We start from the raw sequence: 5,649 nt of genomic DNA, 5'->3' as shown, positions 1-5,649 counted from the left end.
AGATAAACAGGATGATTATAAATGTGCATAGTGTTGTAACAACTAATCAGTGTGTGTGATCATATAAATTGCAGTTTTGTCGTCATGGTGTCGGGTCAGTACGTCACTGGAACCAATGAAAACACATTTACTATCTTGTGGTGGAAGTTGATCATTGTGTTTGGAGTTTAAAAACATTTTATGTTGAAGTCACATTGTGACTTTATAGAGAAATAGTAGCGTTATACCGACACACTCCTCTGGTAAACATTCCCAGACCAAAGGCATTACACCATGAGCGTTTAACTCCCCGGATGTAGCCATAAAAAGTTCGTTATAAACCTAGGTTTTCATGTCCATTCAAAACTTTGTTGCTTGTCAGCCCAGATCATATCTATCTCTAATCCATTCCCTCACCGTTCAGCTTCATTGCCCATTGCCTCATTTCACCTTCATCAGAATCCAGTCTCCTCCCACACTCGGGGTTGTTCCTGTCTGCCCATGGGGGCGCCGTTCCTTGAGTCCCTCTGGCCTGGGTAGTTAAGCATTCTGCACCTTGGTGTGGGGGCCTCTGGCTGGGACCCCTTAGTGTGGACGCGTCTTCCATGCCTCAAGCCTCAGTGTGTCAAGTGTCAACTCTTAGTGTGTATACTGGTGTGAGTGAGGACGTGTGTGTGCCTGTGTATGTATGTATGTGTCATGTGTATGTGTGATTGTTTATGTGTTTGTGTGTCTTGTTGTAATGTTTTATATTTCTTGTTTTGTTTTGTTTGTTGTTGTTTTTTTATGTAAAGCGCTTTGGGTTGCTTTTAAGTATGAAAAGTGCTATATAAATAAATAAAGTTTGAGTTTGAGTTTAGTTTAAGGTAAAACAAACAAAACAAAAACGACGGATATCTGAAATACCTGGAGAGAAACCTGGCTGACAAACCCTAAAACTCTCATCCACTATAAAATAGAATTATTATACACGAACATCAGAACTGAGGTAGTTCTGTTCCAATTGTCCAATTGACATTCTCAGTTCTTCCGGTAGATACTTGTTTGTGTCCGTAGAATAGTCACACTTGATGTTCTTTCACAGTGAGTTCTGTTAGAGTGTTAGAGATCTTCTCAGCCTGGATGAGCATGATGTTACTGATCACCTCCCTCCAGAATTAACTGATTTTGTTTCCTGAGCTTCAATACATTTAAAACTAGAAGCTCCAGATCAGTTTCTGTTTGTTTTCTGTCTCCTCTAAACTGAATTGTTTTACAGGGAGAAAAAAACATGTTCCTTGTGATATTAAACAGGGAACAGATTTCTTCTAAGGTCATTAAAGTGTTCAACCATGTTACTCATCCTATTTTCATGTGTTCATTCATCACTCGGTGAATACGAGGCGTCTTTTTGACTCTTTTTGTGTGTTTTTTATATTTTCATGACTCGCTTCACTTCACATCAACCACATGTTTGCACCATAAAAACAAGCCCCTCTGAATCCCCGTATTGATCCAACTGGGCTTAAATACACAGCGAGACAATCGATCTCACTCAGCTGAGAGAGAGTATCACTGTGCTGAAAAGATGGAACAACATTCTTCTTTCCAGCACCAGGCTGGACAGAGTCCATGATTAAAACCAGACACCGAGCTGCTGCTGCTGCTTCCCCCTCTCCACAGAAACTCTTTTAGCTTCAGCTGCAAATGAACAGATCACCTAGAAATAAACTGGAAATATTCTCCATGCTTCAGAGCAGCTTGTCTGTACGTCCATCTCCATTCACAGAGTCAGAAACTGTTTTCTTTTCTCTAACACTGGAGTGGACAGTGTTTGAACTCCACTAAAATGTTCCCTCTCATATTTAGTCTCTTTCATCAGATGCCCACAGTTCTCCTCTAAGTCTTTAGGACGTGTTAGAGAGTCTGTCTCCCTCCGTCTAATCAGATCATTGATCCCTAACCTCTCTGCCGTCCTCCCTCGTGTCATCGCTGGTAATGGGTATTGAAAAAGACGTTGATGGGCTCCAAATGAAAGTGGATGTCTGGCTAAAGTGGAATTTCTAACTTCCTCCTCAGCCAGGCGCTGTGATGTGTGACTTTGCCCCAGGAATTCCTCCATTTCTTACTCCACATTACTTGCAGTATGACCTCCCCCCCCGCCCCCCCCCCCCCCCCCCCCCACCCACCCACTCAGTCAGTCAGCCCTCCTCCACCCGCTCTAAAAGCCAGACGCTTGGTCCTGCCACGCTCCATCAGACTCCATGAACCACCAACGCATTAGGCTCTGCAGTGTCGGCCTGGATGTGAAGTATGAGTGTGTTGATTTGAGCAGCTCATCACCGTCTACTCAAAAAGACATTTAGAGCAAAACCAACGCAGACCAGAGGCTCTATCAACGTCCATTTATGGATTTTACTGGTCAAAAATATGTTGATGCTCAACATCAAAAGAAAATGTACTGAGTGAATCATTTCATCAGTATTTTTTCATATGAGAGTCAAACTCATAGGATGTTAAATGAAATAAAAAGGATTAAGGCCTTGCGTTCATTTTGGGCGTATCCACACCAGGCTCATTTGGTCCACTTGAAATGGACCTTTTCTCGCGTGCAGACTTTTTGTGTAGGTGTGAATACAAATCAGACCACATCTGAGAGCCTTTTTGTATTGAACAGGCTTCCGTTGTTTTTGTTAAATACGGGAATTTTCTCAAGAAGATTCTATTATATGCCAAGAATGAGCCAGCTTGAAAATACGCACAAACATTCTGACGTCGACTGTTAAATCGCAGAGAGCATGTGCGAGGCAGGTACACAAAGTTACATAAAAATGCGAGACGCTTTAAAAAAGACTGGAGACTCCACTGACCTAAAAGACAAATGTCCCTTTGTGAAACATCCCGACAGTAATTTTTATCCAGTGATTGAGCGGCTACGGGACATAGATGGGTTTATTTACAATGTTGGTCCACTTGTCAAAAAAATGCGACGTGAGTACAGACTGAAACTTTATTTGTTGTTGTTGTTGTTGTTTTTTAAAGGTCCGGATCAAAACAAGTGAACTACCGGACTTTCCTAAATCTAACTCTCAGCAAAAAAGAATCCTGAAACTCTGCAACAATACAATAAGACATTTTAAATATGGAAACTAATCATTTTATTTGAACGATTCGTCAGATTGTTAAAGGTTCATGGAGCTGAAGGAGATCTGAGGTTCCTCCTGGTTCCTCTGGGCCAGAAAAAAAAATGAAATAACCCAGTCATGGTTCCAGGCTCTGACCTGAAGGTTTTCATCATATTTTTTAATGGTGACAGTATTTTTACTTTTAATGGTGATGGTGCTAAATTTACATTTAAAAACACCTGGTGAATAAATAAGCAGTGAATGTGTTCGTGCATGTTCCATTAATGTATTTAATATATTTACACCGTCCTTTAAAATATCATTTTCTCCGTCTGCTAATCCACAAATCTGTTTAACTGGTGACTCAGCTTTTCTTTGTTTGAAGACATGATTCAATTCATCTTTTTATTTGGAGTTGGATCAAATCCTCAGAAACATACTCCAAAGAGCAGAGCAATACTTAAATTATTTTAAATGTACATTTATATTTATATCACCTACTAATAGTTACTAAGTTAAATGGTTTATAAAGGTGTATTCTGACCGATTCATGATTAATATAGTGATACCAACACTAAATGCTTTGGAATATATTAATGTAATGAATTAGGAATCAATAAACTGTTGATAATATCTATTAATGTAGGAGCAAGTCTACTAATGTGCACTTATAGGGTGTTACCATTTAAAATAAGGAAGAGAACTTTAACATGAACCTTGAGAAGTTTCCTCCAAGAGTTCAGCTCTAAATGAGAGTTTAGGTCACATGACTCGAGTCTGTTAATGACCTGACACTCACTTGGACCTGGACCACTGGTTCGCTGATGATTCACTAATGTCCAGAGACTCCAGGCTCAAGGTGCCAGTGAAGCTTGTTGAGGACCAATGTTTGTTGTATTAAATAGTTTTAAAGGGCACATTTGTCTAAAGTCCAACAACATTTAGCATGCAGCCTGCAGAGTGAACATTGAGACCCTATCAGAGGCCTGAAGGACAGATTAAGGATTCTCGTGTCTGATCTCAGTAAAGATGTCACGGTCGGGGGCTGAGGGTAGATTCCAGGGAGGAAAGTCGATGTTCTTCTAGAGATGAGACGGCAGACGTGAGTGGTGAGGGTGTCAGCTCTAGTCTAACTCATGGTAACAGTCCTCATAGCATCCATCATTCAGCATTAGCTCTAAAGTTTCTCTAAGGTCAGCGGGCTGCTCTCTGGCTGGAGGCTGGAGGCCTCTTCTTCCTGTCTGCAGAAACACTGACTCATTAAGACTCTAACCAATGTGCTGGTGGTCATTTACTTCATTATTGCTCCGTTAATAAGATCTGAGGCTTATTGGAGGCCTTGAAGTCTGCTGTGTGGTTTGTGATCAATAGCTGTGATTGGCAGTTTGTTCCCTGGCTTCAGATAAACAAAGTTTACTCCAGAAAGAACTGAGGACACATCTCAGTCCACATGTCAACTCATTCCTCTGGTTAGTGTGAAGACACACAGAGTCCTGGTCCCATTAAAGACCAGCTACTGACCTGGAGAGCAGTTCAACTCATTCATTCATTCATTCATTCATTCATTCATTCATTCAATCAATCTGAATAAATGATGTCTGTTCTAGGGCTGAACAATATATCATCATTGTTTCTATATTTCAATATGAACATATTAATACATTAATATCAGAAAAAGCAAAGACGATATAGATTTCCCCTCCCCGCGCTCACTCTGCATGTACAGCTCTGGCAGTCACAACAGCCGATTGCCCTTGAATGCACCGCTAAGGCCAGCCAATCAAAAAGCTTATTTCATGCTGCAGTCGATCGACAGCTGAAGCCAACCAATGATAAACACATGAGGGCGGACACACTACAAACACACTACAGACATACTACAGACACACACTACAGACACAATACAAACACACTATAAACACACTACAAACACACTACAGACACACTACAAACACACTATAAACACACTACAAACACACAGGACACACACTACAGACACACACTACAGACACACTACAAACACACTACAGGCGCACACTACAGACACACTACAGACACACTACAAACACACTACAGGCGCACACTACAGACATACTACATATACACTATAGACACACTACAGACACACACACTACAAACACACTACAGACACACTACAGACACACACCACACACACACACTACAGACACACACTACGGACATACACACTACAGACACACACCACACACACACACTAAAGACGCATTACAGACACACACTACAGACATACTACAGACATACACCACACACACACTACACACACACTACAGACACACACTACAGACACACTACAGACACACACTACGGACATACACACTACGGACATACACACTACAGACACACTACAGACACACACCACAGACACACTACAGACATACACACTACGGACATACACACTACAGACACACACCACACACACACACTAAAGACACACTACAGACACACACACTACAGACACACTACAGACACACACTACAGACACACACACTACACACACACTACAGACACACTACAGACACACACTACA

The 5,649-nt window shown here is 41.3% G+C and overlaps 1 protein-coding gene across 1 annotated transcript in view; it reads left to right on the top strand.

Annotated features, from left to right (window-relative positions):
- LOC125006460 (nuclear factor 7, ovary-like) overlaps positions 1-5,649 on the top strand; it is a 1,183,669-nt gene that overhangs the window by 954,859 nt on the left and 223,161 nt on the right. The gene's annotated exons all lie outside the window — the stretch shown is intronic.

Source organism: Mugil cephalus, chromosome 4 (genome assembly GCF_022458985.1).
Source record: "Mugil cephalus isolate CIBA_MC_2020 chromosome 4, CIBA_Mcephalus_1.1, whole genome shotgun sequence".
In the NCBI taxonomy this organism is placed as follows: Eukaryota; Metazoa; Chordata; class Actinopteri; order Mugiliformes; family Mugilidae; genus Mugil; species Mugil cephalus.
The sequence above is the reverse complement of the archived record's forward strand: the minus strand, read 5'-3'. Positions and strand labels throughout refer to the sequence as shown.